Source organism: Bacillus rossius, chromosome 5 (assembly GCF_032445375.1).
Source record: "Bacillus rossius redtenbacheri isolate Brsri chromosome 5, Brsri_v3, whole genome shotgun sequence".
Lineage (NCBI taxonomy): Eukaryota > Metazoa > Arthropoda > Insecta > Phasmatodea > Bacillidae > Bacillus > Bacillus rossius.
Window position 1 is genome coordinate 77962672 of NC_086333.1, and position 22420 is coordinate 77985091.

Genomic DNA, 22420 nt, shown 5'->3' on the forward strand with positions numbered 1-22420 from the left:
TGTTTCCTTGGTCGCGAGGCAGCGGGTCCCGCAGAGATCCTATTCCGAGAAGCCTAAGATGTCAATCAAGTTCTGTCCCTGCCCGAACACGCCCGAATATTCACCTTCGGCCTACCTCAGGATTTGTTTTATTTTTGCGCAGGAAATGTGCTGACTGGCGGCGGAGTGAGTGGTCAGTGCAACCACTCACCACCAGGGGCGCTTGCGTCCCTGGTCACTAAATCCAGTACTGGACAACTGGAAAAGCGGACCACGAGTCCAAGTGCCCAACCCCGCATGGTAGACTCTTTTCTACTCTGTCCAACACTTCATCCAGACCATCCTCTGTCTCCTGTAAATTCCTACACGTAATGCATGCCAATTTGCATCCCGCATGAATGTGCCCAGGGTTTTCCCTGTGTCTATGCAGGTTTTACCTGGGCCCAACCTATCTCTAGTTATAGTCTAGATTTAAGAGTGAGGGGAGTTAGTCATGGCGCCAATCGCTGCCATGGCTGGCCAATCCCCTCCTAGCACATGATGCATACGACCCTCTCCTTGCATGGCTAATCCCAGCATGACTAGGCGTATAGGCTTCGGCCTGAGACGCACCTAGGTCCCTCCCTAACCCGGACCCCTCCAAAATACACTTAGTTTTAGTTAGGTTAGGAAAAAAAAATCGCGCAGGAAATATGAATTCAAATATTAAAAGTGGTCGGTTAGGTTAGCTATATCAAAACACTTTAAAACACTATGGACGGTTAGTTAGGTTAGTGTAGCTACATTAAAATAAACAGAGAAATATAAATATATATATATATATATAAATGAACCCGAGGTTTGCCGAAGGTGAATAGTCGGGCGTGTTCGGGCAGGGACAGTACTTGATGTACATCTTAGGCTACCCTCCTATTCCGGCCGTGACTGCTCCATAGACCGCTGGCAGGTCGAGATTGCGGGCCTTGAGGGGGTTGGAAGGGGGGGAAAGGCACATCCATCACCCAGCCACCGCCGGCAAGACGTCAGGCCCCGGAGCAGGGAGGCGGGCACGCTCCATGCACTGGCTCGTGTGGGCGCGGCCCTCGTCACTTTCACACCTGTCATCGCCCGGGACCGCCCCGAGTGTGGACGATATTCAGCCCCCGATCCGTACCACCCCCGCCGTCAACCCACCGGTCACAACTCACCGTAGCAGCGCCGGTGCAACTCAGTTGGCAGGGTGGAACAGCACTTTGAATAATTCTTGCAAGACAAGCAAGGGGTGGAGGGGGGGGGGTAGGGGGGGGGGGCAGATCCTCTCCCAGAGCCCTAGAGATTCAAAAAAATGTAGCCAAATGAAAAAAAAATTACATTTTTTTCCCACAACTTGCCCCCCCCCCCCCCCCCCAGGTCATCGGCTGGCGACGCCCTTGAACAGAAGCGTTATCACAAGTTTTTATTTATTATTGTTGTATAGATTTGTGTGAATAGGCTAGACTTGTCAGGATTTTGCAATGTCAGGAATACTGCACGTTCTAATATACATTTATGAATGTGTGAAAGAAAATTTAAAAAAAAAAAAAAAATTTTGAACTCAGGTTTACACCAAAACCGATTTACCCTACTTTACCAAATCTCTTGGCCAATGGAATGCTGGGATTTATTAAAACTCCTCCCCCATCCCCTACTTGCATACTCCCTAACCACATAGATTTCATTCCTCTAGAAAAAAAATCCTTGCTTTTTTTTCTGCACCGCCGTCTTCCCGGCAAACATGAAGCTTCCTCCAGAAATAAAACCCCCGCAGCCAATTAAATGCGACTGGGGGATGAAAAAAAAAAGTAGGGAAAATGAATCTTCTGCGAAGGAGTGCGCATGATTTCCATCTGTTCCCTCCCCTTCCCCCTACCTTCCCCTCGTCCAGACCCAAACACTTATTAGAGTTTTCCTCGCATTCGTTTGTCCCAGTTACGAAAGGTGCCTTTTCTGCGAATAAAGCACGTTTTAAACCACGCGATGCTTTATTTTCTCGGAACGTTTTTAAAGCCGTTTTCCTTAATCCAAGCGGTGAACAACCCGCACCTAATATAATTTTTTTTTAAATTAAGGGGCGAAGACCACATCGTGGTTTCACTACATTTTCTTCTGGATTAAGGCGGGAATACCTTAGGCGTGAGAAATGCGTGTGTGCAGAAAAACTCATTAAAATAACTGGGGTTTTCATTCCCGATTTTTATTCTGATTTCTACTTTTCAGCACTGTAAAACCCGGGTTCTTTTATTCGGCTTCGCCACTCGTGTTATTTTTTTTTTGTTTTTTTTTTTTTTTCGCTGATTACAGATTTTTATGAAGATATATTTTTAAAATTAAATTATTTAAGGGATTTTGCTTGTGTTACTCCGCTGTGGAAATAAAGCGTATGGCTCATTTATAGTGAGTGACCTAAAACTCAATTAGTCAGTGGAGATTTCATTTCACTCCTTTTTTGTATCCATACAAAATAGTGATGATTCAATAAAAATGATTCAATTTTATTCATAAAAGTATGCAATTATTTCATTAATGTTTTGTTATTACGTTGTCACGTTAAACTATCGTTCGTAAACCGACTTTACAGACAACCCCCTACCCCCCCTTTTTTTAAATTCTAAATGGCGGATACTAAACGTTTTCAATTCATCGAGTAAGGAAACGGACATAATTACGCATAGCACCAATAACAGCACGAGGTAGCAGGTATTCCTTGAAACTGCCATAAGGCAATGGTCCCACGTGCCAAGTTTGATTGTTCGATTTCCTCCTCGTGACTACTATTTGAGAGAATTTTCCTGTAAAGTTATGGTTGTTGGATCACACATTTTCTCACAAGGTATTTTCTAAACTTTACTTGCGAGCTGGGGAAAAAAATGTTACGCAAGTGATATGTTTGAAAACGATAATTGAGTGACTTACAACCGCTATTAGATAATTATTAAGATAGTATTTAGGTATCGTGGTATATTTACGGAAACAGAACTGAGCATGGCACCAACATGGATGTGAGATCTAGTTCCTCTCTCTCTCTCTCTCTCTCTCTCTCTCTCTCTCTCTATTTCACGACTACAGGCTTCTTTCCTCCATGGCTTCCCCCTAGCCTTTAACATTTCTTTCCATAACGCAGACCCTTTTCCCTTGAAGCCAGTCTCACCCCTGCCCCCAGCGGGCTATAAGGGTGACGGAGGCGGGAGGAATCCCAGAAGCAGCGCCTTGTGTGCCGTCACCTGCAGCAGACACGCTACAATATCCCGCGACCCTCGACAGAGAGTTCCGCTCAACCCCTCCCCCCCCCCCCCCCTGCAACACCCCTCAGAACACCCTCTGTGCGCCTCTGAGGAGGCGGGTGTGACCGAACACACCAACTGACTTGCGCCCGACGGTTCCAAGACTGTCGTGTGGGAGCCTGGCGCTGCTTGTGCCGACAGCTGGCAGCCGGATTGCCACGTGCAATCAGTGGGTGAAACCTTTTATTTCCTTCAGCTCATGTCTGCGCCATTTCGGTCGCACGCCCTAAACATTGGCCGAAGTGTAGTGTCAGCTTTGTGGAAACCATTTCAACAGCCGATATTCTTAATTTTTCAATATTTTCTTAAACATCATGAGACGTCATCAAGCACAACTTTCGCAATGTTTTTTTTTGAGCGGAACAATTATGGTGACGGCAGGGTTTTAAAAAGTGACTTCAAACTACGTCACAAAAAACGCCGTCTCAGCGCATCTGTTTAATACAGATGATACCAACGCCATGGCAACGAATACAACTTTATTTACCTTTGTAGTATTTTTACTTTAGCATTAAAGTAAAAATACATCAACACATGTAGGTGTAAAGACACAGTAAATTCCGAGATGTTTAAGCTGCCACATACATACTGTGTAAAATTACACAATTTTTTCTAAAGCATAGAAATAGAACTGCATTAAGAGGAAGAAGGTTATCACTAGTCTACAAGGGTTGTGATCCAGGCACGTATGCATACAGGTTGGAAAGGGGAGGGGGTTGTCACCCGCCCAACTGCTATTCAGCTTCTAAATAAAGTAGGTACTTGTGTATAATGGTATCTAACTAATATAAAAAAAATTGGAAGGGTTTTCATTAAAATGGTATTAATTAAATTTATAATATTTTAATAAATTTTTTCCGATGATAATTAAAGATTTTCAATATGGCGGCCACAACGAAATTTGCATTGGTGACGTCACAATTCAAAATGGCGAAAATTTCTAGAATCCTATTTTGCAGACTCGAAGATGGCTGATGTGATGTAATAATTCAAAATGGCGGAATCCAAGATGGTGGAATACAAGATGGCCAGATTTAAAAATAAATAGAAAAATGGGTCTTATGTTTAAAAAGTTTGGATTTTTAAAACTTTGTATATATCGGTGAACATATCTTAAAAACATTAATCAGTAAAATAGATATATATTTTTTTACAAAAATGATAAAATATTTCTTTACTAAAGTCGATATTGTATTTGTTTATTTTGATCGGCTGAAATAAATACCTTTTATTGCACGTAATATTTAGAATAAACGCTTGTAAATGAGCCCAAAGCGAAGAAGGAGAACCAATTGAACAACACCAGTGATGGGGCTGGACCGAACATGATGTAACCCCCCTCCCCCCCCCCCCACCCCCAGTTGTACGGCTCCTATCCTCTTCACATTTTCCACCCTTCCAATCCTGAGGACGCGCAATCTTTCATGAGTGGCGTCGCTGCGAGCTGAATTGCAGCCGTAACACTTGAAAAGCGCGTTAATTCGCATTCTTTAGACGCGACTGATTCAATTAAAACATTCCCGCCACCCCTCCGTCCCGAGGAATTAAATTTACGGACCTCGAGGAAGAATTGCTCAACACCCAGCCAATGAGGCTCCGGTTAAATAAACAGCACCACATTTTTTTTTTCACTCTCTCTCTCTTTTTTTTCTGTTTTAAAATTTCATTATGTACAAAGAGCTGGGAAGGGGGGGAGGGGGGGGAAAGGAGAGGAAATACTCGCTGAAGTTTTGATGAGTCCCAACGCCCCAAATTTTATAAAAAATTTTTACTGGGAATGGCCCTTTTTTTTCTTGATATGATCGTAATAAAAGATTCCAATTGTAAAAAAAATCCTGAATTCTATTCTAAGGAATTTCCATAGAAAACACTGCATGAGCAACACCGACTGAACACGTAATTCCCCATTAGGTACTCTGATTTTTAATTGAATTGACACGATGCCAGTTGTTGTTCTTTATGACAATAAGATTTCACTTTAATCTAGTGATATAACACAGAGAGGTAACTGACACACGTAACTGAAGCACCCAACAGCAAACTCAGTACCTACAGAGCAGACTTCAATTAGGGCAAGAGTGTGTTAGCTTTCAGGAAATATAAAAACAACGTGAGTCAGGAGCATTGAAATTTCCTCTTTCCAAAGGGAAACTTTCGATATTTTGAGACTATACATAATGGGTTAGGACAAATAAAAAATGGTGACCTTTGCGAATTTTCTTCAACCTGCTAGTAACAAGAAAACCCTTAAAGTTTACCTCTCCAAAGGGACTTCTCCCGGTGTCACCAATGTTCGTTTCCCAGTGTATCATCAGGTTGATGACTGTTTCTTTTCAGACATAAGGATTGGGTGTGTTGTGAATTCAATGGCTGCTGAATTCAGTGGCTCAGTGTCCATTTAATCATACCACCATATCCGCATAAATCGTGCTGTAGACATCTAAAAACGCCTATTTTGTGCGAGTCCTCAGCAAACTCTGAGAATATTTCATCAAGAACTAAGCCAGGATAATTTCACGTATTCTTTTCGTAGTAGGTCAGAATGCAATCATTTTCCCTTTAAGTTGCTTACGCAATTGGTTCGATGTTTATCTAGAGGACTGCGAATAAATGAGTAATCCTGAAATCAAACAAGCAACGAGACGCAGCAACGTCTCTTAAGTCAAGAGCCAATGAACACGTCGTGACTTTTGCCCGAGTGTGCAGAGGACTGTGTGGCCTATCCTGGAATACAACAAGTTTGATTTGTTTTCCGTTCCCTAATCAATGAGCTTCGCCATTATAATCTGGCACTTAAGTAAGGTACGCAATGATGGGTCGCCAGCTTTTTTGGAAAGGAAGAATTATCGTCTGACTCCGAGAGTTCGGTCCAGGAATGTCACATTTTTCATCTTGAGCAGTCATCCTTCCGGCACGGCAACATGCCCTGGAGGGTCCTCAAAGGACTTAATCACGGCTCAACAGTTCCGCTGGAATTAGCAGGCTGACAAGCTGTCCCGTCCCTTGAGTCACTGCATCCTCAGCCCATATTTATTCAACATCCTCATCATCCGAAACGCAGTCTCAAAGACTTAGCTTTCGGTCTCCCTTTCACCACGCAAGAGTTCTTTGGCAAGCTGAGAAAAAAAAATGTTCGGCTGTAAAAAAAAAAAAACAAATTTCAGTACCCCTAACTTAGATAGACTGTAAACGTAAGGATATTCAATTGGAGGGTTACCAGTACCGCAACCCTTAATTCTGTAACATAATAAACTGTTATAGTTTGGTTTAGGATGAACATAATGCTGAATTTTGTTAGTGAAATTTCTTTGCTACAATTTTCGAGCGTTACGAAAATTCCTTTTGCATGAGGGGAATAGTCAGGTAGGCTACATGGTAGGGGAACCGGTACAGGAGGAGGCGGGAGGGGAGCGGTACAAATTACGCAGCATACTTGAACATTTGCATACTTTCACACTTGCATACTTGCGCATTGCAAAATTAACACTCGCGTACTTACATATATATATATTTATTTATTTTACCTGCAACCTTATAATATTATAAGCAAGAAGTTTCACTTCTGTTACGAGTGGACTTATCGCACAATTATTTTTTTTTGACGTGACAACGTCTAATAAATCGATGAACGCCGGCTGCACGCACGAAAAAGTGTCCCGTTACGCAAATTGTCCCGTTATTCTGTGTCCCGTTACGCTCATTGTACGCTTGCGCCGCATCTATCTCTCTTCCACTCGATTGGAACAACCATCGATTTGACTTTTTCGAGGCACATTAAACTTGAAACACTCCCATTCGTTTCCTACTTTTCCTTTCATCGTCCTATCCTTAACAGAATAACACAGATTGGAAGAAGTTAAATAGCCATCATGTATAAAAGTTATAGTTAAAATAATCTCTTCGTTAAAGTAATAAACATATTTGAATTAATGAAAGCAAATAAAAGTAAATTTATCAATTAAATTGTGGATTTCATTTCACTCCTTCTTTGTATCCATACAAAATAGTGATAATTCTATAAAAATGATTCAATTTTATTCATAAAAGTATGCAATCATTTCATCCATGTTTTGTTGTGACGTTGTCACGTTAAACTATCGTCCGTAAACCGACTTTACTGACAACCAATTTTACTTTCTCATGTAATTTTTTCTGAAGTTAGTTATTCTGGGTCTCGATAGTGTAATCAGGTCTAAATAAACAGGGCGGTGTTAGTGATGTCGATGAGACCTAACCTAAGCCATAATTGAATCAAGATGTTTCTCTCTCGAATACGAACTTTATTTTGAATACATATTATACATTGGTAGATTTTTCTATAACTGAAGCCCAAAGTTTTCAGTGAGGCCCCCACCTACCTGAGCACACGTACCATGTTCAGACCTTTAGAAAAATGCACGAGATTTTAAAACCGCTCAAGATATCCGAGTGGAACCGGTTTTCTAAAAACATTTAATAATACGGCGAGGGGGGGGGGGTTTGAATAGTTCTGTTCCCGGATTTGACTTTCAAACTGTATTTTTATGAGAGAGAGAAAATTACTAAAACGTGTGTTTTCAGAATATTTTTTATAGGCTTGAAACACCTGAAAAAAATTCTTGAAAGCACTTCATTTCTCCACCATATAATCTTATGGTTTTACATCTCAAATTATGTAGTTGTCCTACGCACGACGAGAAGACTGCGCGTCAGTTCAGTGTCTTGCACTTAGAGGCGATACCGTCCTAGAAGCACCAGTGAGTGTCGCACTTATCATTAGGGCCATGAAAATTTCGCGAAAATATCCCGAGAGTAGCTGGAAGTTAAAACACTGTATCATCTTCTTTTTTTTTATTTCTTGATTGGGTGAGATACTTTGAGGTGCATGTCGATTGTTACAACAACCAATCACACTAATTCAGTGTGGAAGCAAACTCGTCCCTAGTGGCTCGTGCAAACAAAGGCAACGACTTCTCTCGCAGACGGCCGCCAATCACAAGGGAGAAACCGCTGGTGTGGGTATAATTTGATGCAGTCTAGTAGGCTTTCAGATTTTTTTCGCGAAAATTTCCTGCCCCTACTTATCATCTTTAGTGAAACTTGTTCACGACGGCCGAATATCCCTGCCTTGTCGGTGGCCACCTGGTGTTGAGGTTAAAAGGGGGCGAATCACGCGTTCGACCACGGACGTGATGCCGGGCTTGAAAGTCGACCAGCTCAGCACCCGTGTGTTCGACAGCCACTGTACGGAGGAGTCAGTTGCCGGGTTTCTGCGCCCAACTTCAGGAGAGAGAGACTTCTCGCCGGGCCTGGGTGCGTTCTCCCTCTTCCTTCGCCGTGTGTTGCTGACGGGTGTGACTTCTCCTTCTGTCCCTCGCCTTAGCGCTTTCTTTCTCCCCTCCTGCTGGGGGCAAACATCCCCTAATGGAATATCGAATGTCTTCGCAGCGGATACAATGGGAGGTCGCAGTCGGCTCGGCGAAGACTTCTTTTACACGGTCCTAGCTCAACGGGTGTTCCGCCAGCAGGGGGAGAGGTCGTTGACCTTCCAAGACACACCCCTGTCGATGACTCACAGTCGAGAGTGTTGCGCCCGCTTCCTCAGCATGAGCCACTCCCTGGTCATCCCTGGTCTTCCCTGGTCATCCCTGGTCATCCCTGGTCATCCCTAGTCATCCCTGGTCATCCCTAGTCATCCCTGGTCATCCCTGATCATCCCTGGTCATCCCTGATCATCCCTGGTCATCCCTGATCATCCCTGGTCATTCCTGGTCATCCCTAGTCATCCCTAGTCATCCCTAGTCATCCCTAGTCATCCCTAGTCATCCCTGGTCATCCCTGATCATCCCTGGTCATCCCTGATCATCCCTGGTCATCCCTGATCATCCCTGGTCATTCCTGGTCATCCCTAGTCATCCCTAGTCATCCCTGGTCATCCCTGGTCATCTCTAGTCATTCCTGGTCATCCCTGATCATCCCTGGTCATCCCTGGTCATTCCTGGTCATCCCTAATCATCGCTAGTCATCCCAAGTCATCCAAAGTCATCCCTAGTCATCCCTGGTCATCTCTAGTCATCCCTGGTCATCCCTGGTCATCCCTAATCATCGCTAGTCATCCCTAGTCATCCCTAGTCATCCCTAGTCATCCCTGGTCATCCCTAGTCATCCCTAGTCATCCCTAGTCATCCCTAGTCATCCCTGGTCATCCCTAGTCATCCCTAGTCATCCCTAGTCATCCCTGGTCGTCCCTGGTCATCTCTAGTCATTCCTGGTCATCCCTGATCATCCCTGGTCATCCCTGGTCATCCCTGGTCATCTCTAGTCATCCCTGGTCATCCCTGGTCATCCCTAATCATCGCTAGTCATCCCTAGTCATCCCTAGTCATCCCTAGTCATCCCTGGTCATCCCTAGTCATCCCTAGTCATCCCTAGTCATCCTTAGTCATCCCTGGTCATCCCTAGTCATCCCTAGTCATCCCTAGTCATCCCTAGTCATCCCAAGTCATCCAAAGTCATCCCGAGTCATCCAAAGTCATCCAAAGTCATCCCTAGTCATCCCTTGTCATCCCTAGTCATCCCAAGTCATCCCAAGTCATCCCAAGTCATCCAAAGTCATCCCAAGTTATCCCTCGTCATACCCAGTCATGTCTAGTCATCCTTAGTCATACCTAGTCATCGCTAGTCATCTCTAGTCATCCCTAGTTCCACCGGGATATCTAAATTCATACAATGACTCTACGGTAGGTTGTTCCAACCCGTAAAGGGCAGCGCACTAGTGCGCTGTGAAACCTATGCAGGTATGCGGTGACATCGTTGTACGTAAGTCAAATATATTATAATACATATGAACTGAGTAAAAGTAGTTTAGATAAATTTCTAACACGATAATAATAGAATAATACAGCATAATAATTAACATTCTGTTTTTTTTTAATTATCTCTAATATTTTTTTAACCCTGTGCGACAAAAATGTTATAAAAATGTGTAAAAAAGCGTAAAAAAATATAGTGTGCATTGAGCATGCGCGCCGGTTTTTCAAAGTTACGATAAAAAAAAATATAAGTGAAGTGATATAGCCAACATTCACAAATTTATTCCGATTTAAATTTATATAAGTAAGTAAACGACGCGGATAAAAGGAGATACGTGACGTATTATTTTTAAATTACAAGAAGCGAATGCAATATTCTTCCTTTTAAAATATTTTTACAAAATCAAGTTATATTTATTTCTGTATTTTTGATTCTCCAGTAGACACTTGAGACGAGTTAGTTTTTTTGACGTGACGTCTAATAAATCGATGAACGCCGGCTAATCGCACGATAAAAGTGTCCCATTACGCCGTGTCCCGTTACGCCGTGTCCCGTTACGCTCATTGTACGCTTGAGCCGCATCTGTCTCTCATCCACTCGATTGGAACAACCATCGATTTGACTTTTTCGAGGCACATTAAACTTGAAACACTCCCATTCGTTTCCTACTTTTCCTATAATCGTCCTATCCTTAACAAAATAACACAGATTGGAAGAAGATGAATAGCAAACATGTATAAAAGTTATAGTTAAAATAATCTCTTTGTTAAAGTAATAAACATATTAGAATTAATGAGTGCAAATAAAAGTAAATTTATCAATTAAATTTTAGATTTCATTTCAATCCTTCTTTGTATCCATACAAAATATTTATAATTAAATAAAAATGATTCAATTTCAATCATAAAAGTATGCAATCATTTCATCAATGTTTTGTTATGACGTTGTCACGTTGAACTATCGTCCGTAAACCGACTTTACAGACAACCAATTTTTATTTTATTTTTAACATTTCCTTCAGCTGTGTAACATTTTACACCTCTCACACGTACTCTATAATTTGCCAGTTTTTGATGGGCTCCGTACCAGTAGGCTACTCAGTGTTCATAAACTAACTGCCAGTGGGAAGTTGGTATCGACATGTAGGCTAGGCGACTGAGGTCATCGGGGAACAGAAGGACCAATAGCGCCGAACCAACGAACAAAGCCAAACTAGGTTGGTCTTCGATCACGCTTACTGACAAAGGTCTCGTGGAAAGAGAAAGAGAGGGCAACAGATGCAACAGAGAGAAATGGGGAACAAAAAGGGAAATGTCGATAAGCGCCACGGGTAGGCAATACTTTGTGCCTTCCCCCAGCCCCAGATTACAGCCAGTTAATTATAATCTATAGCCGGGGTGAAATCCGCATCCACATAACATGATTATACCAAGTCGCGGATACAAGCAACTTTATTTCGCACACGCCTTGACACCCCCTCCCCCCTGACTTTCCCCTTCCCCCGTCACCACGTGATAAGCAGATTTAGCCGAAACGGGCTTATCGATCGGTCCCGTGCGGGCAAAAAACCAATTAATACCGCATTAATTTTTTTTCACCACGCTGCGGAGTTTGGTTTTTTTATTTTTTAATTCCTGCTCCGCCGTCGGGTTGGTTCCGAAAAACTATTAAAACACGCCGGCGCTACCATATTTCATTAACACGGCTCACTCGATAACCCTGCTACTATCCCCCTTTTCCCCAACACTCTCATTTCCCTCATCCCCCCCCCCCCCCAAAAAAAAAAATACCGTGGGAAGAAAACAAACGGTGGTTTAAAATAAACCGCCATCAACAAGCCGGGCCTTTTTTTTCCGTCCGCATGGTTTGTTCCGTTTAACGAAGTAGGCGCACACGCGCCCACTTCTCGCCGGCTCTTCAGCGGATTTTATAAAATCGGTAATGCAAGGATCCTGAGATTTATTTTACAAAAATTCTCATGTGGAAATTTCGCAACAAAAAAATAAAACATGCTAGTTACTGCAACTGACAATGATTTTCAGGAGAACTTTCAAATCACTTCAGTAGGTGACTTCTGCCTGATGATGGCGACTGCAACGTCAACCGAAACGTCGGTGGTATCTTCGCCTTCAGTGCGGCCGCTCCGCGCACAGGAGACTTCTTGTCCTGCTTCAAAGCGACTCTTTCCCGCGCTTCCTTCAACTGCATTGTTTCTAGAAACTTTCAAGTTCAAACTGAAGCACCAAAGAGAAACAGTTCTATCAGAAATATTGGATGACATAATTTCTACCTGGCGAAATGTGTTCATGTGTAAATTTACGAAGAATATGTGCCTAGTGCAGACTCAGCACCGAAAAAAAAGAATGATACAACTATAATAAATAATAGTTTCAAAAACTAAAAACACGCTTTATATAGAAAACCAAACTAAAAAATAGAAAACAAATTTTAATAAATTTGAATTAAGGATATTGTAAAAATTGTTAATAAATATAAATCAGGTGTAGCTATTGAGGTTAAGCATATGATGTTTGATTTCCCATCTGCTGTTGGTTTCACAGCAAAATCAAACCTCAATTTTTCAATGTTTCGTGAAATATTGGCATAAAATGTTGTTTTATAATAATGTTTCACTCTTGGTTAATTGGTAAAAATGAAACAAAGACGTAATTGTGTTTCTCTATTTAACGAAAGAAACAACATTTAAAGCCCTTATTTCAGTTTTTTTCTTAATATTTTTACAAATATATATGATATTCTCTTCAAGAAAGTATATTGTTCACAATAATCATAACCCACTCTCAATTTTCATTTAATTAAATGTCACAATATTTAGTAGGCTTTGTTTATATTGCACCAAAGACAAACTGAAAGAAAAGAGTTCTCACATGAGCGAAATGGTTTTCTGTACATATATGTCTTTGTTTCATTTTACCAATTATATAAATTGACAGAAATCTTATTTTGCAAATTGATTAATGGAATAATCTTATCAAATTAGTGTATTGTCATCGGTCCTCGATAAATCTACAAAGTTTGAATGAAATCTGGCCGTTTAAAGTGGGTCAAAATCGCACCCAAAGGAGTCGGTTACAAACATACATACAAACAAACATACAAACAAACATATAGTTAAAGCTAATATAAAGCGTGTAAAAATGAATATAATGAACAAAGTAGGAGAAATTAAATTTCAAATAATTAATCAACACTTATAACGAAGGGTAGCTCGCGATAACACTAGGATAGCTTTAGTACGAAACATTACAATAATTAAAATTTGGAATCAAATAGGCTATCTGCAAAATAACAATAATAATAAAAAACATGTAAACATTCTAAATTGTTACAAGCCTAACGGAAACTTTACAGTATTAACTGAACTTAACAACACGGACAGTATTTTAATAAAACTTACTGTCGAAAATCAGGTCCAAAGCCGAGGTTTAGTATTTTTGAAGTCTTTTTGTTTATTATTGGAGCCGCCTTATTATACCTACAGTTTAAAATTTCAGTCTGCTAATCAGATAATTTAAATGCCAACGTAGCATCCCCGGCAACGAATTCTAGCGGCGGGTGTGGAAACTACGTGTGATTCACGTCAAATACTGTAGTTGAAAACACAATTAGTGTGTGCTTATTACGCTCGGAATTATTTTAAAGAATTCTACTTTAATTTTGCGTCTGAGTCTCATACTATAAGTGTATTTGCAACATGAGAACACACGACACTGACTGTTCAACGGGGTTAGGTGGTTAAAAATCTGTGGCAGGTACGAAAAACTCGTGTATTTTTTTTTTGCATTTGTAATTTTTGTTTACAAAGACTAGAGGTAATGTTTATTTACGTACATTTTACATTTGATCGTGAACGTGCCCACGAACAAAATTTACCAACGTATTGGCGTTAACCGCAGGGCTTGATCCAAAAGCAAACACTGGCCCGTGGTGATTGAAAAGCGCAGATTTAAAACGATTTCTTGGAAATAAACCATGTCTGATTTAGACTGTAAGTCAAAGAAAAAAAATATTTAAATTAAATATAAATACTTAAACAAATGGAGAACAAGTAAAAATTCGTGGATGAAAAAAAAAAATAAACAACACACGTGAACTTACCGGACCGAGAACAGAAAAACAACAAAACAACAACTCTGGATAACCATAACACAGCGAAAAACATGCAAACACAACGATGAAACCAAACAGACATACTGGACTACACAGAGACGATATCACTGAAGAACACAGTTAGCCTTCCTACGACAAAACAGTTGTGACGTTTCGGGAACTGACATCTGCTCCCGCCATCAACAGGCCTGAGAGTAGACACTGGTAACGCATGACAATATTATTAGGAAAACTTATTTTCATCACAGCGCAGCGTGACAGAAAATGGAACGTTCAGGAGTGGTGCGCTCTACGGCGGATAAGGGGAGGGGGGATAACAAATAAAGTAGAAAAATCCGTAAACTGAAACACTCGTTGCTGGTACTTGACTCCATGTTTGTAACAATAAATTGTAAACCTCCATTGTGAACACACGTTGTGTAGCCTACTTTATTGTTTGATTTCATCCCTCGAGTGAATTATTGGACATATTGTTTTATCGCTCAAGTGGATTGCTGAAGTGTGAAGTTTCACTTGTAACGCGCGTGGCAGGCGACAGAGGCTGTATTTTTTTTGACGTGACGTCTAATAAATCGATGAAAATTCCGGCTGCACGCACGAAAAAGTGTCCCGTTCCGAACATTGTTCCGTTACACTGTGTCCCGTTACGCTTATTGTTCCGTTACGCTGTGTTCCGTTACGCTGTGTTCCGTTACGTTGTCGGTGAGTGCAGTAATAATAGGTTATGTTACAATTGACTAAAAAATTATGGTGATTCATTTAATTGATGATAGATATTTGATTACAGTTTATTTATATGAAAACTTGTTCATAATTATATTTAAACTTTATAGCTAAACGCCAGTTTTTAAAATTAATTGCAAGTCATCTACACGTGAACTGTTTCGTTGACTGTTTATAAAGTGAAGTGAAAAGTTAATGTGATTTTCATTGTTTGTTACAACAACAATTTCGGCAATAAAGGTTAATTAGTCTTGTATTTTAAAAATCTAATTACTGGTATCATTCAAGTATTTATTCTTTTAATATTAAAGTAAAAATGATTCAATTTTATTCATAAAAGTATGCAATCATTTCATCATAGTTTTGTTATGACGTTGTCACGTTAAACTATCGTCCGTAAACCGACTTTACAGACAACCAATTTTTTTTAAAAGCACCGCAGTTCACGAAGTCCTTTGTACGATAGGTTTTCAGTGAAAGAAAAACCGACGGGCTTTGCATTGGCGCTGAAGAACGTGGATTAATTTTGACTTCAAACACAACTGCGATTGATAAAAGTTCCACTCAACAGCGACCCACTGGTGACATCTGAAACGCGTCCCAGCACCGCCGTAATGTTCCATTTAGTCGTGTTATCATTAACCAATACGAGGGAGTTCCACGTTCACCTGAAACACAGGCAAACAAGTCGTATCTAAGGGGAGGGGGCAAGGGAGCAACATTCCTCCTTCCCAATTACCACGGTTATAAAATGTAAATCAATAACACAGAAGAAATATTAATGTATAACCAATACAATTCAGAAAAAAATAAATGTATTAAAAGGTTGTTGGTTTTTTTGGTAAATCAACACTGTGAAAGAGCGAAGTTACGAAATGGTCAGTGTCTTCCATCAAAAGTCATCAGAATTTCAACTTTAGAATTTCTCATAAGGCAAGCTAATATCTAACCGAAACTCTTATTGCTATACCAATCTTCATAAACTATCGTTCAATTATTTCCTTTAACAAACAATGTTCTTCCTTTGGTTACTGTTAATTTTTCTGTAGCACTATAGGCTCTCCTACCCCATGAAAGAGGTTAATTTCAGAAAAAGATTGTCCCCCCCCCCCCCCCCCCTCACTAGTGTTTTGAACCTGGTACGCCGTTGCACAATGTCTAGGTGACTTGCACAATAGTTCAAAATGACATCCCTCTTCCCTTTTCAACAACAAGAATAAATTATAAGTAGGTATTAAATAAATAGCAATGAGTATAATACAAATAATTATTATACAAATTTTAATAAATTATGACTAGTGATGGAGCCAATCCCAATTTTCTCGAATCCAAATGTTGAGTTAGAATCGCAAAGAGTACATCAAATACACCCCTCAAATCCCAATCTAGGTGTCCAGTGTCAAAAATTATACATATATTAATGTACAATATATGAAAAATATCAACTATAGTGGTCAAACATTCTATCCTTTTAATGGTTGTTTCATAAACTAAGTTTCCAGAAACAATACATATTGAATTTTTTTTATATAATTACCTGTCAAAAGTACAATATCTTGGAGAATGGCTACACAATATGCATGAAGAAAAAATTGACCTAGTAAACTTCAGAGCTTATCATTGTTGAATTATTTAATTTACTTTATTTTTGTGGTATTTTTATTCAAATATTTTAATCTAATATTTAATCCTTAGAATACTGAGGATTTTATTGTATTTCAGGATTTGATTGGTCCATTCCTAATGATCTAAATAATTAAAGCGAATTATTTTTTTAATAATAATCTTCTAACATGCGACAAACTTAATTGTACTATTAATTGTTTTCTTACTAACTGGCAAAATAAAGTAACGCAGAAAACTTTATAAACAAATACAACTAAAAATAACTAGAAAAAATTATTTCAAATAATTTTAATAGACAGTTGAAATAAATATTTATCTGGGTGTTAAATATTATTTAACTCAACACAGTTATCTTGTAGGGACAAGGGGCAGCAGGAAATAAATAGGAATATGAACATAAAATCTAATGAAAATGATTTAAGAGTGTTCTGGTAGCTGATCGACTTGGTTTTTTTTTGACGTGATAACGTCTTATAAATGTATGAACGCCGGCTGCACGCACGAAAAATGGTCACGTTCCGCCTGAGCCTAGAGTGCAAGAACCGGCCAACCAACGTGCCAGAAAATCTTCTGTAATTACATTTGCAAAAACTGTAAATAATATTTGAAAATTAAAAAAGTCTAAAAATTTTTCATCAATTGTTTTCTTATGACGTTATCACGTAAAATTATCGTCCGTAAACCGACTTTACAGACAACCCACTTTTTTTTATAAATGCTTTTATTCAAGGAAAAATTTATTACACAGGTGGCGGGGCCAAAAATACTACTACAATAATAATAATAATAATAATAATAATAATATAAACAAACCATTCCAATATACACAAGCTGCAATGCCAGACGGCATTGTCTCTCCTTGCAGACTTTGAAACAAGTAAATACACAGTATAAAACACACGATTAAACATACATAATCGCACGGGGGAAAATGGAGCAAAATGGTAGCGGTCTCGACTCGCCGAGGTGGGTTGTTACCACAACGCCGAAATACCATAATGCCGAATGTCAAAGTTGACCACAACGCCGAAAGCTGGAAAACTGCTGTGTACCACAACGCCGAAATAACAACTGAATGAATTTTTGTGTGTTTCTAGGACCCAGGCGGGCGCCCCCGCGCAGATATTGCTCCCCCGACGCCCGACCTTTGACCCCTGCGGCGACCCCGAACCCTCGGAGCATAGAGACCTCGTCCTCCAGGGCAGGAGCGGACAGGCAGGCTTCTTTCCACAGACGAGAGAGCCGAAACCCGAAGTTCCCCGAAGTTCATGTTCTTTTCCCTCGTATCTTTAATGTAACTATCCTAACCACATCAACCGTCCACAATGTTTTAAAGTATTTATAATGGAGCTAACCTAACCTAACCTAATTGATAGGGGCAGGAAATTTTCGCGACAAAATCTGAACGCTCAATAGACTGCAAAAAGGTGTACCCGCACCAACGAGTTCTTACTTGTGATTGGCGGCCGTCTGCGAGAGAAGTCATTGCCATATTTGACCAAACCACTCAGGACGCGTTCGCTTCCGCACTGAATTACTGTGATTGGTTATGAAACGATCGACATAAATCGGGGGGGGGGGGGGGGAAAAAACTCACTCAATCACGAAACACAGATGATGATACAGTGATTTAACGTTCAACTGGTCTCGGAATCTTTTCGCGAAATATGCATGCCCCCACTAATTGACCATTACCATTAGTATCCTTTTATCAACACCGCCATATTTATTTACAATGAACAAAAACAAACCCGAAGATGCACAATCGGGCGTTTGGCTCTCTCGTCTGTGAAAAGAAGGCTGCCCGGAGTGGACCACCTTCAGCTAAGTCCAAGTGCTACAATCCCCGGAGAAAGGCCAGAGCTTCCTCCATAACCAGGGGCTTATTTTAATTAAGAAAAAAACTTTCACCGACACTCGCCGCAGCTACACGGAAAACCCCTCAAATAACGGACCATATAGGCGAATATGCAAGCATTCATGAATTTAGTAAGGAAAAACAAAACAAAAAAAAAATTGGTTGTCTGTAAAGTCGGTTTACGGACGATAGTTTAACGTGACAACGTCATAGCAAAACATTAATGAAATGATTGTATACTTTTATGAATAAAATTGGATCATTTTTATTGAATTATCACTATTTTGTATGGATACAAGGAAGTGAAATGAAATATACAATTTAATAAATGAATTTACTTTTATTTGCACTCATTAATTCAAATATGTTTATTACTTTAACGAAGAGATTATTTTAATTTAACTTTTATACATATTTGCTATTTAACTTCTTCCAATCTGTGTTATTCTGTTAAGGATAGGACGATGATAGGAAAAGTAGGAAAGGAATGGGAGTGTTTCAAGTTTAATGTGCCTCAAAAAAGTCAAATCGATGGTTGTTCCAATCGAGTGGAAGAGAGATAGATGCGGCGCAAGCGTACAATGAGCGTAACGGGACACCACTTAACGGGACAATGTGCGCAACGGGACACTTTTTCGTGCGTGCAGCCGGCGTTCATCGTTTTTTAGACGTCACGTCAAAAATTTGTGCGTGCACTTATGTATGCCCGTTTGAAGATACATTTACTTGGCGTACTGTAAAACTAACTTTAATTTTGCATTGAAATAATTTATGGATGGAAATAAAATAATAAAAGGACTGGAGTGATATGATGAATACGGTTGGTAAAGTATTAATCCCATAAAATTAAAATATTTAATTAAATACTGGAAACTCAATATAAATATTCTTTGCTGTAAAAATTATAGTAAAAATTAAAAAAGATTTCTTCCTGACATTTTCTCTAATCATTATCTACTTGGGCATTGTATAAATTGCACTAGTGATTTGCCACTTTTTAGTGTTGTTTTGTTAGGTTAGAAGCATTAAAAATTTCGTAAAATATATAATATATATAATATATAATAAAATATTTTGAAACATTAAAAATACTCTATAATAGTTAGGACGGTTGTTTAAGTTGGGGACACTTAAAATACTTTAAAATTGCGTAAACGGTTGGTTAGTTACATCAAAATGCTATAAAATAGTCAAAACTATCTAACTACATATCTTAGGTAAATATTAATTTGTACGATTTTTTTTCTTTGCGAAAAAAGTAGTTCGAACGAAAATAAGATTTGAATCATGTACAACAACAATCCAATCCAATTATCACGTACATGGATTGAATATAACGCATTGTTATCCGGAAGAGTGTCATATCGATTGTTTCCCTGCGCTGACAAATGAACATCGCACGTCGATTGTCGAACGATAACGACCTAGCGAACCCGAACCCAATTGAAATCAGGAAACTTTTTTATAACGGCCATAAATTGTATATTCGAAAACGAGCGCGACAGCTGCGCAAACATGGCTAAATTTGCTCGTTATTAACCGAACTGAAAAAAAAAAAAAAGAACCTGAATCTGTATTGAGATGAAAGGTAACACTGGTATACTGTTTACGTATGAACTTCAAACAAACAAATTTACATTACAAATGACAAAAACAAAAACAAGCCACGCGAATATGCTTGTGAGAAATAATTAGCGACAGTGAATTCAAACACCAATCGCGTTGAGGTGTGATCGTTATTAGCTTCCCGTTCACAATTAATGATTTCAAACGTAGTTAAAATTTCCAGCTGTTAAAAACGAAGACTCTCGCCTAGAGAGACGTTGCCAAACATGTTTGTGCTTACCTTATTTAATTTACATTAATTTGTTATTTGTCTCGCTGCTTTGTTTTATTTGTTTTATTAAATTCATAAAACTATTTTATATAATGAATTTATTTTAAACCATGTGCATATTCACGTATTAAAAATAAAATAATCTAGGATATTACTTAAGCTGAATTCTCCTGAATAATACGTATAAAAACAAGTATGTTAATATATTCTACGCAGGAATATACTACCTGATTCACTGCGCTGTTCCTACGTCTATGACTACTGCGAATGAGCTCTCTGTTATGTCTTCTTCGAAATGAGGAGAGAAAAAAAGTTTTAATAAAATATTCATCGTGTCTCGTTCCTGGCATATTTAAAAATATTTTTTTTTTGCCCTCCCGGGCGGCGAGATCAAACAGACAGTAAAGCAGAGGACCCGGTCGATTGGAGTGTTCGCGACGTGGAAATTTCTCAGGACTTCCTTTTTATGCGTAAAGGCCGGTCCACACGCAAAGTTTTGTACACAGTTTTGACTGCGCAGGCAAAACTGTGCAAACAAAAGTTGGCAGTTTAGCCGTGTCCACACAACACAGTTTGCAGCCAAGTTTTATCCTATCAGTTGCGAGAATTCCTTACTTTAGCCAATTCTTTCCGGTATACCGACCTCAAAGAATTAATGTGTGTGTTTTATTATTATTATTTTTGTGTTTTTATCTCTGTTAGCCGCGATGTCAACCTCTTTGTATTTTTGCACAAGTACTTCATACGCTTGACTTTTTTTTGTTCCTATCGCTATATTCTTTTGATTTGACCCGCCACAAACACGGAAAGGACTTGTACAGACCAATGAACTCTGTTAGAAATTCACGTGAACACTGTCGCAAATCGGTCATTGTTGAACAGATTACGCTGTACGGAGGAAGTGTCCACACGCTACGACAAGTCTGTGCAGGTCGACTAAACTGCGCGGACATAAATGCTCTTGGCCACAGTTTTCCTTCTCCGTGTTCCGTCTCCGCGCAGTTCACAAAACTGCGCAGTTTTCCTGTCTACACGCTACGTCTTGTCTACAACGATGTGACCTGCGCAGGTAAATCGTTGTTGAAAACGTTGCGTGTGGACCGGCCTTAAAATCTTAGTTCTCGGTTGGCGGGGGTAATTTCGTAATTGCGACGGAAGTAACATGCGACGGAAATGTGTAACCACGGCGCTGCCATCTGTGGCGGATGGCACGAACTATAGTTCACACACACAAAGCGATTTATTTTTATCGATTTAACTGTCTAATGAAATTTCTCAAAATAGACTTTATTTTAACAAAATTCTATTTCAAAATACAGTTACAAAGCATATGTTAAGAATTTTTTCAAGGGATTTTTTTTTTATGGGAGTAGTTTTATTATAGTTTGAAATTTTGATCTGTCAATCAAATGGCTCGATAGTCGACGTAGCTGCTCCAGCAGCGAAATCTAGCGGTGATTTCGGGAACTACGTTTTTGCTTCGCGTACATTAATCACGCACCGCATTTATGTTAAAGAATTATGCGTTAAATTCCATTGTCCGAGTTTCGTTTGGTATTTACAGGTGAAGAATTTGCAACACACGAGCACACATGAACATGCGCTCGAGGTTCGATGTTACACATCTTCTGAGGCGAGTACTGAAGAAAAACTCGCTCGAAATTTTACCCCCCCCCCCCCCCTCCCTTACCAACCACCCTTCTGCCCTTAACAGCCGTGTGGCAGGCGCCCATCCTTGGTTATACTCGCGTCTCTTTCCTTGTAATTACGAGTCCTTTTTCTCGCTGCGCAAACAGGCGAAGCAGAACCTCCCAGATTACTTTCTCTCCTCGCCGCGGCTAGCGCTTCTGTCGTCTGCGCTCCCTTCCGCGGCACAGGGTGACTCGGCGGCCACGCGCTCCTGCACAGGGTGACTCGGAAGGTACTGCACGAGAGGCGTCACATGAAGACTTGTTCGTTCACGCCGAACCTGGACATTACATGCTGAAATACCATGTATAGGCTTCGTTGTACCTCACCAACATTAATTACATTGTCATGTGTTCTGTATACAGTAAACTCCCTATTATCCGCGCATGTTACGAAAAAATACAGAACATATGTAAATCTGTATTTTATTATAAGTGAGCAAATTTGAACTCTGCTGACGAGAGTATTGTGTGCAGTATACAGCAA

At 39.8% G+C, this 22420-nt stretch overlaps 2 protein-coding genes across 4 annotated transcripts in view; one reads left to right on the forward strand and one right to left on the reverse strand.

Annotated features, from left to right (window-relative positions):
• Positions 1–22420, reverse strand: part of LOC134532068 (uncharacterized) — a 422005-nt gene that overhangs the window by 61657 nt on the left and 337928 nt on the right. The window lies entirely within an intron of this gene.
• Positions 14709–22420, forward strand: part of LOC134532070 (uncharacterized) — a 566709-nt gene continuing 558997 nt past the window's right edge. For both annotated transcript variants that reach the window (XM_063368257.1, XM_063368262.1), the window contains exon 1: positions 14709–14717. The gene's annotated coding sequence lies outside the window, so the exon portion shown is untranslated. The remainder of the gene's footprint in view (positions 14718–22420) is intronic.